At 40.7% G+C, this 16119-nt stretch overlaps 1 pseudogene; it reads right to left on the bottom strand.

Annotated features, from left to right (window-relative positions):
• LOC149157704 (pyrophosphate-energized membrane proton pump 2 pseudogene) overlaps nucleotides 1–3236 on the bottom strand; it is a 66637-nt pseudogene extending 63401 nt beyond the window's left edge.
• Nucleotides 3237–16119: the final 12883 nt, after the last annotated feature.

The raw sequence follows: 16119 nt of genomic DNA, 5'->3' as shown, positions 1-16119 counted from the left end.
TCATGCATCAAAAATCAATTTTTTTGCATTTTCTGGCTTGCTACAGGATGTCATGTAGTTGCTAAAGGAAGATCCTATAGCACTACAAGATGTCCTAAAATGCTATAGGAAAGGGGTTCTGATAGGAAAATCATCAGGAAGGCCTATTCTATGTTGATTATGGACCTTACACCTCATCAAACCAATCACCCATCATCTGTGCATCCCTGGTCCAAGTCACCATACCCATATCTAGCTATGTCTCACTAAAACAACACATGAAAATGTCAAAAAATAAAAAATAAAAAATACCAGAGGAAATGTCCTCCCTTGCCCCAACCATTCACTACTCCATCAAATCCCTTCCATCATTCTCCAAACCCTACACCACTACCTAGCCTCCCTCTGAGAAAAATCATTGAAAAAAAGGAAGAAAAGGAGGCTACAGGATCTCCTATAGCAACCTGTGCCCTCACTACAACTAGCCTGAGCTTTAATTTTTCTTCCCAACCAGAGAAAAGGGGAGCACCATCATCCCTAAATACCTTGTTTCTCCTAGCCAAAGCTCCATAACAACAACAACAACAAAGATATATCAAGCACCTGCACACATGGACCAACAAGCAATCAGCTATACAAGTAGGAAGAAATACACAGGAAGAGAGCAAAGGAAAACTTCCCTGAGAAACAACACAAAAGGCCAATCCTCCAACATGCATCAATCAACAAAAGGTAGGCACAAGTATGGAAACTCACCTAGCTCTTCCTCAAGTACGATATGATGGAAAATGTATAAATGTTGAAAAATATCTTTTTATAAGCTGGAGGTGGCCAGTTAACTTGGCCACCCTCAGCTCGTGATCAAAAGTGAACTTCTAGTCAGCATGCCATGTTGGAGTGTCAAATCAATAGGAATCAGTAAAAAAGGTGGTTGATTCAGTTATGTGGGAGTGGGTGATAATTACGAGGAGCAAGTGCATGATCACCAACGGTGGGCCAACAATCCCAATTAGGAAATCTCGTACCACTGCCAGCCAGCACAATGCTCCAAGCCTCGACCATAAATGGCATAAAAACCCAAAATTTCATGCACTTGTTGCTCATTTCGAAATCAAAGAGATAGGGACCAGCTTGGGAAGCCATCAGAAAGCCGAACCCTGCTCTGGCCATCCTATAGGAAACAAAGCTACAAGAAGCTACAGGAAACTCAGAAACCTATAGGAAGCTACAGGAAGCATTGGAATCCCACAGGATGACTACAAGGGGGTGACAGGGACATATTAGTCATCAATTATCATAATCCCAAGCATCACAGTGAGAATTAAGTGTCCCATATATCTTTTTTTCATGCTTTGATAACTGAGAAAAAAAAAAAAACTCCTTTGCAATCTTCTAGTAATTACAGTGAGCTTGAGAATTAAACAGAGTTTGGGGGAAATATAAGGAAATTGTGTGGCTATAAGAAATGGTATAAATTATAGTCATCCACTAAAAATTTTAAGCTCTCAGCCACCCTAAAACCCATACTGAATCTCACCTACAAAACCTCCTACATTTAGCTATAACCAAAGAAGAGAAATGGGAGGGGGATTCAATAGAAGAGAACCCACAGATACATCAAGGATTCACCTTCATCCCCCTATGGTAGATATCTTTAGGAGGCATCACTGGTTAGGCTTCTTTGAGTTGCTCAAGGGATATGATGATGATATAGCCTATGAGTTTTCCATGGCACTAAACCCTCAAGCAAGAACAAGTGCTACCACTATGGTGAGAGGGCTATCCATTACACTCAACCCTGATGTGATCAGCAGTGTTGGCTTGATGGGCCTTGACCCAGGTTCAAAGTTATTTGTGCCAACCAAAAAAACCCTAAACTGCTAGCCCTTTCAGCAACAACCCGCATAATGCAGGTTGCAGTCTCACCTGAAGCATTATTGGGGGATGACAGAACCAGGGTTATACATCCAGAGGTCTGTGTGATGGGTTCCTACGGCTTTTAGGGCTCAGTTCTGTCTTCGCGAACGCTAACCCTTCTAACATAGGTGATTACAATAACTCACATAAACAACATTTATACCTTCGTGAAGGTCTTTAAAAATTCATAACATCAATAAATCATATTGATCTACTACTTCTGTGCATGAGATAAGCATTCATTCATATAATTTCAGATACAGAGCGAAAATACAAAAAATGCAGAAGTAAATATAGATACATAGATACACAATTTATGGATCAAAACTTCCTTTATTAGATGTATTCTTTCAAGTACAGATTCTTCTTCCTCATGCACTCATCTGCAAGGGCCCATGCACTCAGCCTGCAGACTTACCAAGGTCTCCATGGACTCAGCTATAGGAGCCTTCCCCTTCGCCTAAGTATAGGAAACATACTTTGTTGCCTTAGCTTACTTGCCCATACAATGATTTTCTATCAATTAGTTATGAGTTACCTTCTAGACTTGCTATGAGCCTTCTATATATATCCTTTGCTTTTATAATACCATGGTCTGCGGACCATGGGTAGGTCTCAAAACTTCTTATCTCCTAAAAACCTAAGGGACTAAAGCCCCTTTGAATCTTATTACCTTTGTGCTTTGCTTCCACAAATCGCGAAGACTTTACAATTATAAAAAAATTAAGAACCAAAACTTGACCCCAGGGGACCCTATCCCAACAGGCCCCAACACAATTTTGTGACTCGTTCTCGAGTCACTCGATTGGCACTTTGATCTTCGCTTGGAGTTCGCAAAACTCCAACTTCAAAACCTGTAGATCAATTGTTCCCTCCGTAACATCCTTCTGCACTTCCTCAACCAATTTGTAGGTGGTTGGGACTTCCACTATGAGGCCCTGCATGGTCCTCTGAGTCTACTGCATGCCCTTAAGTTTACTCTGTAATGATAGAGTCAACTGGTTGGCCTCATCTGTCCAAGGGTTTTTTTGGGCAGTGATAATTTATTCCTTACAACGCAACTCATCAATCTCATTTTGTATTAGCTTGCCTTCCTGTAACCATATGAATGGTTGCACTGGCACTAGTGTTTGCACAATTGATCGGATCTCATCAAACTGCCTCTGTTTTTCCTTGATGTTCGTGCCAATCTTTTGTAGAGTCGAGTCCTCCTGTAGTGAAGGCCATAACTCCATGGCCTTGTCAAATAGCTCGGTGTAGCCCTTGACTACATTTTCTAATGTGGCCATGCCCTCCTTGATAGCAACTCCATGCTGCTCTCGGACCTCTGGAGGAGTCATAGGTTGTAGCTTCAATTGCAGCTCTGATATTTGTAACTGTAGCTGGAACTAGACTTGACCAATTTCGTCCCTAGAATCTTTTACTACTGCGACCAGCTTTTGGACCTTCTCTATGGAAGCTACTTCAGGCGAAATGTTAAGTTTTGGTAGCTCATTGCAAGCCTATGTAATGGCGGCTTCTAATTGTTGGCTTCACACGGTGATTTCCTCTTTCTCCTTTAGCACCTGCACCTTCTCTTCAAAGATCTACTAGTTTTTTGTTTTCAGTTTAATGATAACCAGTAGCGCTCACTGCTCCCTAATTCTCAACTCATCAGATACCCCCTAGTGAAGCTCTTGCAAGGTTTGGATAAGAAGTGTCGCAAGGTTGAGACCCAGGTTCTTGATCTACAATAGTTGGGCGTTGGCCTCTTCTATCTCGGTGCGTAGGGCTCAAGGATAATTTTAGGGGCGAATGTTCGCCCTTTGGCGAAATTAAGGGGTTTTAAATTTTTAGTGGGCGAATATTTTGTATCATAGTACATTTTTACAAATCACCTCAAATAGCCCACCTTATTTTAAGGGAGAGGGTAAAAAAGGTAAATTTAGCCCTTGAAATTAGGACTTACAACCTTCCATTCGCCCATTTTCAGGAATAGGTTTTATTTAAGTGAATCCTATGGGCCAAATACCATATTTATAAAATAGGTATGATAAATTAATAAAAATATAAATCAATGAGAGGTATGGTAAATAAATAAAACATTTTTTATATTTACTCCATAAGTCACCTTATATACATGTAAGGGTGTAAACAAATAAAAATATAAGTAAAGTGGAGGTATGGTAAATAAATAAAACGTCTTTTTATACTTACTCAAAAGGTATGGTAAATAAATAAAAATATAAATAAACTAGACGTATCGTAAATAAATGAAACCTCTTTTTATATTTAGTCCATAACCCTCATTCTATTTATGAAGGCTCAAGAAAGAGGTTTTATTTAAGTGAATCTTATGGGCCAAATACCATATTTGTAAAAGAGGTATGGTAAATTAATAAAAATATAAATAAACGAGAGCTATGGTAAACAAATAAAACATTTTTTTTATATTTACTCCATAAGTCACCTTATATTTAAGAACACTAAAAAAATGGGTTATATTTAGGTGAAACCTATGGCCAAATTACTATGGGACAAATACCATGGACTAGATTGTTATTAATACCATGCAAAAAACCATTATTAACCCTAATATTAGAATTAATAAAAATAAAAATGGCACATGGTATTGACCCATGGTATTCACCAAAATGGAACATGGTATTGACCCATGGTATTCACCTGGAATGTAGCCTATTTAAATGGGGGAATTAAACCAGCATGTAGCCTATGCTAAGATTCACTAGGACTTTACAAAGTTTTATTATTTAGTGAAAGACTCGCCAAGATCTTACAAGATTTTATAATTGAGTAAAATATTCTAATAAAAATAAAAATGGCACATGGTATTGACCCATGGTATTCACCAAAATGGCACATGGTATTGACCCATGGTATTCGCCTAGAATGTAGCCTATTTAAATGGGGGAATTAAACCAGCATGTAGCCTATGCTAAGATTCACTAGGACATTACAAAGTTTTATTATTTAGTGAAAGACTCACCAACATCTTACAAGATTTTATAATTGAGTAAAATATTCGCCATGCCTAGTGAGAGATTCGCCAAAAAATTATATATAGATATTATATTATTGATAAAATCGCCTTCCATTTTTCCTATATACCATGGAGATTCGCCCATTTATTATATTTATAAATTTAGGGGGGGTTCTTAAAATTTCCCCTGGTAGGGCTCCATCTAGTAACTTAATTATACATAGATCCAAAGTCTTGTCTGTATCTAGAACATACACGCTCTCTTGATGCAAGCTCTATTGTACCCCACTCGTTTGTACTCTACCTATTTGGACTTGCAACTAATGCAGGTCTTGTTGAACCTTTCCCAGCGCCTGCTAGTACTATTCCACGAAATGACTCCAAAGGTCAGTCGTGGTGTCCCGGACCATGTCACCGATCTCATCCAAGTCCCCCTCAGTAAGGACTAACGGGGTTGTCCCGGTTGCTCGGTTAGACTTCTATTTCTTCTGCTGCCCCATGGATGTCTGCCTCTGTTGCTTCTTTACCACGAAGGGGGTTTCCTGTTCTACGCCCCCTCCCTCTTCTTCCTTTGTTTCTTCTTGTTTTGGTGTTTGCTGTGTATCAGACTCTTCAACGTCGATGGTGGTTCATGACACTGTCATTTCTTAGGTTGCTTGTGCTTTGTCTGTCGCTTCCTTTTCTCTAGTAACAACCTGTTTCTATTGCACATCTTTCTCTCAGGTGGAATCCTTCTGTGCTTCCTTCTATTTTTCTGCTGCTGTTATGTGTGCAGTGGTATCCTCCGTAGCATTGCTTGTACTTGCACTCGCATCTAATGGGGTTAGCCATTTAGGTGGCCAGTTGGTCACGATCTCTACTAGGTCTTCCACAGCCACCAAGTATGGAAACTTGTGCCATGTCTTCCGGGATCCCTCCTAGCACGAACATGCAGGTTGTGAAATTTTGTCTTGAATTCAGTGAGGGGCTCATACCGGGTGTATAGTGTGGATGACAACCTCAACCTCTGGCTAATCATCGTCCGCAAATCCATTTCAAACAGGACCCAAAATATATTTTTCTTAGTGACTCACATAGGGTCCTTTGTAGCCCAAAGCAAAGTGAACTTCGCTGCCTCCGGGAGGTCTGACTCCTACTGAGGAAATTGACTATCCTCGGGCATTCGCCACGCCACTAAAGCAATCAACAACATCAACCAAGCATAATGAAATTCCTTGCCCTCATCCTAGGCCTCCTTGTAGTTCTCCAAAATTTCTTTTCACAAGTATTGGGCCCAATTTTACTAGACTCCTTTTGCATGATATGTGACCAAAGAGATAACTGGAGTTAGAAATTTGTCTGTGCGACACTTACGCATGATCTTGCACGCCAATATATGCGCAGGAAACTGCATCACGGGATCCATGATAGAGTGGATAGAATATCTGAGTGACTTCTTTATTATCCCAAACTCACTCTTCATCTGGTCCGTGAGTTTCTTCTTCTATGTTTTCCCTCCAAACGCTTTTGTCGGATCCATGCCTTGATATGGCAACAAGGTGATCCAGTGGATTAGCATGTCTGTGATTGGGATGGGTTCTCCCAATAAGAGACACCCATTGTGCACCAATGTAAGAAATTTTTGTATACATATGCTATTTATGTTGGTGTGACTGAAATGCGGCAACCAGAGCATGTTCAGGAACCCCACGGCCCCAATACCAGCAACCCACTTCATCAACTCCAACCGAGTAACCCCCAATTCTTCAAAAGATACCTTGGACAGGTATTTGGATGGCATGAGATGAGGGAACTTCTCATGATCCCCTAAGTCACATTCCTCCATTTTTAGAGTCAGTATGTAGGCCAATAGCTCACCCTCAAACACCACCTTCTTAGGCAAGAGTGGTGTAATCACCATGAATTTTTCATTGTCGAGATCTTTAGGCACTTTAGCTATGGCCTTGCGCAGTGGGATATACTTCAGTAGCTGAGTCATCGGCTCACCCTCCTTAGCATCAATCTCTTCGATGCCTCAACGTAGTTCTTCTTCACTCAAATCTCTCGGCTCTGTCGGCTATTGTGACCAATCCATCTTCCCCTTATGACGAACTTTTGTGGGGTTTTCCATGGTGATTTCCTTACCGAGACTTGCTAAGGTTTCTTCTGCTTCTTATCTGTCACCTTGGATGCAGAAGGTTGCGATACAGAAGGCTCGGGTCTAGGAGACCTAGGCGCTGTAGTCAGAAATCCTATAGGGATAGATGGCGTTGCTTCCATCTTAGGGGGGAGTTGTAGTCTTATTGACCACAAAACATTCTCGAAGAAAGTTAGGTACATCAGCCAACCCTGGTCGTGAAAAGATCTCTTTCCAATTAGGCTCAGACATACAGTTCTGCACTTGGCACATGGCAAGGTGAAAAATCTCAATACAAACTACCAGGAAGAAAAGTTTTCGAATGATGGGAAGCAAGTCATATTTATAGATGATTTTTAATTTGAATCCAACCATTCCTCATATTTTCAATAATTAATGCATCTTTGGTGACAAATTTCCAAAGATATGCTACATAAATGCATCTTCCCCGCTCCTTTCAACGAAAATTTTGCCATCCAGTCATCTGCAGTGCTTCCAATGGTCATTTGTTGGCCAAGCCACACGACACTGAGTCTTGTGGCAAAATTCTTTAGCGTAAATACCCTCTACACCTCTCTTCCACCCATTGCACAACCCTATTACTCCGTCTTTCCAACTTTTGGGCAGTGTAGTTTATAGTCCCGTACTTACTTGTAGTTTCCTGGAGTGCTAAGAATATCCCACCATCAGATAGTCATTGCGCAGGGGTGGGATCACCCATGTACAACTTCAATCGAATTCCATTGACTTTTCCCATAAATAATTCCCCGTTCAGCTTCGTAAGTTGAATTGCGCCACCATCGGTAATTTATTTTACGACATAGGTTCCTAGCTAATGCATTTGAAACTTCCCCGGGAATTTTGTAAATTTACTATCATATAACAATACCAAATCATTAATTTGGAAGGTACAATGTTTTATATGGAAATCATGCCATGCCTTTTCACGATCCTTTTGCACCTATTGATAAAATCCCATTAGGAAACGATCTTCTTTCAGTTCTACCAGCTGTGTGAGATGCTCCTCCAAAGTATCACGATTAGCCATATCTGTTAATGCTGTAATCCACAGACTTGTCAAAATGTATTCCATGGGCATTACAACCTCCTGCTCATATACCAGTCAGAAAGGGGTTTCGCCTGTCAACTTTTTACAAGTGGTCCGATACGCCCAAAGGACTAGTGGTATGCACACATCCCAGTCATTCCGCTTTACATTGAAAACCTTTGTCAAAGCGTTCTCCAAGATTTTTTTTAAGGCTTCTACCGTACCATTATCTTGAGGGTGATAGGGCGTACTCTTCTTATGATTTACCTGGAATTCCTCAAGAATCATACCAATAATTTCATTTAAGAAGTCAGTGCCCCTATCACTCATTAAAATTTTAGGGCAACTAAACCGAGACAAAATAAACTCAAATATGAACTTCGTAGCGGTAGCTGCGCTACAGTCTCTTACCGGTTGTGCCTCCGCCCATCGTGTCAAGTATTCATTTGCGGTAATAATGTATTGCGCCCTGGCCTTTTTCCCTGGTGGCTAAATTGGATCCACAAAGTCTATCGCCCATTTATCAAACACCTGCAAGGTTATGTGCAGATTTAATGGCAACTCGTCCCTTTGTGATGGTCTCCTCATTCTCTGACAAGAATTGCATGCCCTACAATACACCTTGAAGTCCTTAAGCATTGTTGGCCACCAAAGTCCTGCATGCAGGATCTTACGTGCAGTCACTCTGCTTGCATAATGTACTCCTACTACTCCTGCATACGCTTCTACAATAATTCTTGGTCGTTTGTACTCTAGGACATATCTGCGTAGTATCTCATCGAAGCCTATTTTGTATAAGTGTCGAGCGATCACAGAGAAGTTAGCCACGTGGAGCACCAATTGCTTCTTCTACTGTGTTGAATATCCTTCTGGGGTTGTTCCTGTAGACAAAAAATGAATTATATATGCGAAGTGATTGTCTGCGACATGAACAACAAAGAGATGCACATTAGGTAACCCTTCTTCCAAATTTGTAGGTTGATCACTAGTCTCAATCCTGGATAAGTGATCAAGACCAACATTCAGGCATCTGGGCTTCACAATCACCTCAAAATCATATTCTTGCAATAGCAACAACCACTTGCAAATATTCCCCCCAACACAAGCTTATTGACTAGGTATTTTAGAGCAACATGGTCTATATACATTTTGAAGTGTGTGCCTAATAGATAGCGCCATAATTTATATAGCACGTACACCAACGCTAGTCATCCGCGCTTTGTGGTCAAGTAGTTCTTCTTCGCCTTTAATAATTTTCTACTTGCAAATGCTATAGGATGATCAATGTCTCCTTCACCTGGTTGGGTCAACACCGTACCTAGCGCAATACAAGATGCATCCACATGAACATGAAACTCCTTTTTCCGATCCGCGAACACCAGAATGGGCACGGTGACCATTTTCTCCTTCAAAATTTCTAAACTACTTTGGCAATATTCGTCCCAACAGAATGTTGTCCTTCTTCAACAACCTCTTCATTGGTGTAGTTATTTGCACATATGCATTGAAAAACTTTCTATAATATCCATTATGACCCAAAGTTGTGCACAACTGTTTTATGTTCTTCGGGGCCTCCAAATTAACAATGACAGCTATCTTGGCAGTGTCTACCATCAATCCATGCTTGCATAATCTAGATTTAAACAAGAACACAAAAAATTATAGATATAACCATAAATACAAAGATGTAGCAGAAACAACACTTCATTTCATTAATATCAAATATTGAAATATGCTTACAAACAGAATGGAAATAAGACTAGCTCAGGCGATGTTAGCTTATCTCTGAGAAGAGATGTGGCGGCTACATGCCTTTGAACTATGTTATAATGATGCTCAAAGGCCTATTTATTATTGAGAAACAATGGAAAACCATAAATATCCAAAAACCTAACCCTCGGAGATGAAGCCCCAAACTGTGGGCCCCGTTTGGCTAAATTGGTACATAAACTTCCCAGGGTTGTAACTTTGGCATATGATCTCTGTTTCATATGATCTCTGTTTGATGCGCACAATACCTCGTTAGAAAGATCTATTCGAGGACTACAACTTTTGAATGACTAAGATTGGTCCATGACCCATGTTGGTCCCAAGTTTTCCAAAAAATGTCGTTTATGGTCTCAAAACGGCTCCAGAAGTTCAAGACCTGAAAAACTACCAAAAATAGTAAATTGTGCTACAGATAAGGAAACTGAAAAAATGAAAGAAACAATGGTGGGGGTCTAAGTGGAATAGGAAGGTGGCCACAAATATCCACCTGGATCATTCCTCCCCCTTTAGGAAGCAATGGTTCCCATTGCATTGAGTTCCTCCATGAGATGAGGAAACTTCTGCTAAACTTGGTCCCTGGTGAGCCACTTGCCCTGGTGAAGGAGTTTCCCTGCTTTGAAAACTTGATATAGTTAGATCCTTTGTTGTTAGGTGTTCTTGATCTGTGTTTCCATGATCCAATTAGTTTTGGCTTGTTCCATGCAATCAGGATTTAACTTTGTAGGTGTGAGTTGTTCTGCAATGTCTGATGTGTCTAGCAATGGTTGGAAGTATGGTCAAAGGTGGTCCACATTGAACATTGGGTGTAGGCCAAGGAATGGGGGAATGCTAAGCTCAAATGCATTGTCTCCCACAACCTTGGTAATGGTGTAAGGACCATATCAGAGTGTTTTGAGTTTCTAATAAGATCCGGTGAGGCGTTCCTTCTGCAAATACAACCAAACTTTGTCACCCACCTGAAACTTGTGTGGCACCCGATATTGATAATGTCGCTACTTGTACTTGGAATTTTATTTCTCCAGAATTTTGTGGACCTTTTGGCGGATATGTTGAATGTGCTCAATGAATTTGTTTTCCTTATCATCTTCAGATTGGACATGACCCGAATTTGCCTGAGTAGCTGCAAACGGCATGGCCACATTAATGGGACATAGTGGCTAGAATCCCAATCCCACCTGAAAAGGGTTGTGGCCAGTCGAGTTGTGGAGAGCCCTATTATAGTTGTGTTGGACATAGGGGAGGCTCTCATCCCATGTGCGTGGATGCTTTGAGGTGTACATGTGCAGAATGTTTACGATCATCTTGTTGACAAGCTCTGTTTGGCCATCAGTTTGGGGATGGAAGGTTGTGGACTTAGTGAGCTTGGTGTCCAGCATCGACCAAATAATGGAAAAAAATGTACTAAGGAACCTGCTATCCTGATCTGAGATGATAGACTTTGGGATCCCAAAGTCTACCCACACTCGTTGAAAGAATAGTTTAGCAGTGGCTTTTGCTATGATATTCTTCTTGCAGGTCACTATAATGGCCATCTCTGAGAATCTGTCGATGACCACAAAAACATAGTCATTGCCATGATTAATAGAAGGAAGGCCCGACATGTATCCATGGAGATGGACTCCCAAGGTCGACTAGGGGTAGGAACTGGAGTATATAGGCCTTACTTCTTGATGGTTGGTGGTGGGCTCCAGTATTGCAGCAATAATGCTGCAACTCCTGAGACTCCCTTCTTTAATTTTATCAACCCAGCAGTTCGTAACAAACTTGGAAGCGACGGTGCTGTATGCACAAGTACTAGCTCTTGCCGCAGCTGTCACTTGGTCAGCTGGCACAAGTCCCCTAGGAGGTTAAGCTAACTTCTATGAGCTCTTAGAAGAAGCTTTTTAATTGATGGATGAAAGCTAACTCGAAGGAAGCTAATCTATTTGCGAAAAGAGATTGAAAAACTAAAGGAAAACACAAACCCTAGCAAACCCTAATTCTACCAGCTAGTCCTACTGATGCAAAGGAGAGAATGCAAACTATTGAAAGAGATGCCATTATTTCTATGAAGGTAAAATACATGTGTCTAGACTACCTCTATTTGAAGAAAACATCTTTTTTTATTTTTGAATAAGTCATTAGAATTATCATGCATGTGCTTTTAACTGTTTGTGACTATGCAGAGGTGGATTGGCGAGAGGAAATTCTTGGAAGAGGTCGGGAAGGTTCAGAGAGGGCCTAATGGGTCCCTAACACCCTTCTAGAGAGTTTCACAGAGTTTGGCTATCAAGAAACCTCATTCGTGAGATTCTACAGGAAGTCTGCAGGGGTTCTACAGGATGTTTCAGGAATTTCTACAGGATGTTTTAAAATTGGATTTTGGAGGATGGTTGAGTGAGGGAAGATGCATGAATGGATATGGAGGTAGGATAGGGGTCTGAAGTGGCCCAGGGACTGGTGGATGGAGTGGTGAGAAGGTGTAGATAGCTAAGTTGGCTCAAAGAAGGCTGAAACAATGATGTACAAAAACTAGGGTTATGTGAGCAAATGTGGCAAACGTGAGGTAAGGACTCTAAGTAGAGGGTGGATTGGATGGTGCTGATAGAGAATAAGCAGATGAAGGAGTGGTACAAGTGCTCTACAAGTCGTTTTTCCAATCTGAACCAACAAAGACTTGTAAATTCAAAGACCTAGTTACGTTGACCTAATTTGCTAGCTGTCAATAAAGAGAATGAACAGAAGTGTGACCTGCAATGAAACCATGTATTTTAACTCATGCAACTAAGAAAATGACAGTCTGAACTTGTAACCAACTTCTACACATGAAGATCAAACACTAGTGATTGCATGGAAAAGCAAAATCAGTGTTTTTGTAGGCAACAAAGTCATCCTAGTCACAGCTCCTGATACCACTGAGGGAGAGGTGAAACCACAGATGTTTGTTGGCCCTTTTCTTGAAGCTTTTTCTGTTAACAGCCTATCAACTAAATCTGAGCATGAAAAGCTATTTTACTCATCAAAAACAACCTAAATAACAAAACAAGATTTAAATCTAAATAGCAGATTTTATTCTAAGAATGCAGCAAAGACACATGAAAGTAAACAAAGGAGGTACTAGGCGCTTGAGATGGGCCCAACCCCAAGATCTACAACCTCCTAAGAGAGATTTAAAGCTGGTGCAAAGCTGGATTCATCTTTATTGATCAAAAGAAATGTTACATTCCAAAAACTATCCACAAGGAGAACTTGAAAATGTGCTGAAAGCAAAGCTAATCTACTGCCTAAAAATTGAACTACAAAATGACTACAAAAATGACTATAAAGAGACTAACTACTAGCTAACAAAAATGACTAACTGAAATAAGGCCCTAAGCCCTCTTATTTATACAAATTGAGGACCCAACAGTCCTCCTAAACTTTAGGGACTCGATTGCCCAAAACTTGCAGTTAACTGCAGTCCTACTTGACTTGCTTGGCTGCCCTTGTGCTAATTGATTTGGTGGCCCTTGAACTCCGAGCTGATGGTGGAGAATTCGAGGTAAGCGCCCATAAATGAAGGGGACACCTTCCTACAAATCCTCTCCCTTGTTCTCCCACGAATTTGGCTGCCAAGTGCTCATTAATACCTTCAATTTTGTCTCCAAATTGACCAAAAAGGCTACACAAAGCACACATTAGACTTGTTGGCATAATGACTAACCCAATTCACTCTATTAGCATAAATATAATAAAAAACATGCAATAAACTAATGAGAATGGTGGATTAAGTCAAATTATGAGGTTGAATGAGCCCAAATAATTATCCACTTTTGGGGCTCATTGGTTGGTTTGGAAATGGCATAGGAAGTGCAGGATCTGATGTACTTCCCAACATCCCGTTGAAGATTCAACCAATAGAAATACTTTTGCAGTATTTTCACTGTTTTCTTGACCTCGAAATTCCCAGTGGCTCAAATGTAGTGCGCTTCCCAAATCATCTTGGTACGCTCGCTTGAAGGAACACAAAGGTGCCCTAGGTGGCATAACAGGGCATCCTGGAGGTGAAAATCTAGAACTTGTTGACCCTCCAAGAGCGTCTGGTATGTGTGGTTGAATTCTGGGTTGCTTTTGTAGAGAAGTGGCTAATCAGAAGTCTCATGCCCACAAGAGTTGAGCATGCTGGTTAACACCATGATCGGTGGTCGGCTGAGGCAGTGTGCAACATTATTGGTGCTGCCATTCTTATACGTGATATTCAAATGGAACTATTGCAGGTATGTGGACCACTTCTCATGGCAATCATTATACAACTTCCCTTGCGTCTGTATAAACTGCAGGGGTCGGTGGTTTGTGTGGATTACCGTTTCCTTCCCCAAAATTTAATGCTTCCATTGTCGGCAGGCTTGCACAATGGAATACATGCCTTTTTCATAAGTGGGTTACTTCGAGACTGTGTCTGAAAGCGTCTCACTGTGATATGCCATTGGATGCCCCTATTGAGTAAGGACTGCCCCAATAGCATAGTCAGAGGCATATGTCTCAATCTCAAATGGTTGTTTCTAGTCTGGTAAAGTTAGCACTGATGCAGAGCAGAGGCGATGTTTCAACTATGTGAATGCCTTCTATTGAGATTTAGACCAAAATAATTTTCCTTTCTGTTGCACGGAATGGGTCGATCTTGCGGACAAGATAGACCTTCCTAGAATCTAAAGAAGACCTAATGAAAAGCAAACCAACCAGACACTATCTTTCCCTAAATATGCTTCAATAAACAATAGAAAACAAGTGTTTTTAGGGCCTACCTTTGGTCCAACGCAAGCTTGTGGATGCCCTCGCTCCTTTGATCCAAATGAGCTCCTTTTCACGAATCTGCAAACACAAACAAGGCAAACAAATTAAATAACACCTGAAAAACCAATTGCATAAAACATATTTAACATGAAAGTCAAGGAGTCCATGAAACAAATAACATAATATACTTGTTGAGAAAAATGAGTTTGATTGTATTAATTCAAAAGAAGAAGAACCTTACAACCTTTGCCTTGACGTTGTACAAGCTCCTCCCAGGGTCCAACAAGATGTCTTCTCTACTTTGACAAGTTTCACTCACTCTCCAATAGAACCAAGAGGTATGTGATCTCTCCTCTCAAGCTCAACCAAAGAGTCTTAATTTCACCAGCATTTACCCTCAAAATGTTCATCTTCTAACCTCCCTAGTCCTCACCCCAATGCCTGTATTTATAGTGCAATGGAGGGAAGTTACTAGGTCCTCCTTCAAAGGGATAAAGCCCTCCTTCAAAGGGACAGCTCCTTTAGTCAAGGGATTAGCTCCTTCTCTTTTGGGATGCATGAACCACCTCAGAGCGAACAATCCACGTCAAAATTCCTTCTAGAAAACTCTAGAATTAACCCAAAGTGAGTTTTTAAAGATAAAACTTGCGCCTTTTGACTTTCACAGGGGTCCGCACCTACACCGTTAGGGACAGAGCGGGTAGGTACGCATCTTTTGTACACAGAAGGTGCGGGACTGCAGGTGACCATGAGAGAAAGTGCGAAACCAGAGTTACATTGATTTTTAATGTCTTTCTCTCATTTCCAAAGCTTGATTTGAAGAGTTGAGGTCTTAGACTTACTCAGGAGGACAGTACAAGTGATGATAGACCCATACTGACTGCAAATAATCATGGTGACGATATTTTTGTGTAACAGATTGCCCCCTAAAGTGCGAAGTCTGTAGTAGATAAGGATTTCATTTATCATATAGGAAGAGTGAAGTACTTTATCATTTCGAGGATCATCTTGTGGAGAGCCCAGTCGGAACCTGTAAAAACATTCAATGCAAGATATATATATGAGATCATATCATCGCTGAGGTAGGCATTCCCATACTCAGATCAAAACTAACTAGAAAACTATCTACTGCTCTGATATAGGAATGATCTTGTAAAACATCATAAGTATAGACTCGTGTGAACATAGTATGGACGTAGCCATCTGTTTATGAATAGTCCACAACATAATGAATACAAAATTCCTCGCAGCCTGGATGGTGGAAACTAGATCCAGGGTATTCACTTCTATATCCCGAAATAGTACGATTCTATCCATGCGAATAAATGTGTTGAAGTCAAACATGGTAGAAACCACTTGATTACCAGTCAATGATGTAAATTGTTAACAAGTGTGAGAGAAACCACCAGTGATGTCAATGGCTCTCAAAGTACTCAGTACAATCCATGAGATGTGAATAAATGTGTTGATGTCGAACATGTCACGGAATCCTTCGATCGAAAGTCAATGATGTAAATTGTCGTCAAAGGCGAGAAACCTGCCATTGAGGCATGCAGA

This window comes from Pinus tabuliformis, chromosome 5_2, assembly GCF_031772625.1.
Source record: "Pinus tabuliformis cultivar Carrire ecotype Pingquan chromosome 5_2, CPIR1, whole genome shotgun sequence".
Lineage (NCBI taxonomy): Eukaryota > Viridiplantae > Streptophyta > Pinopsida > Pinales > Pinaceae > Pinus > Pinus tabuliformis.
Note: the sequence above shows the minus strand (reverse complement) of the source record. Positions and strands in the feature narration are given on the sequence as shown.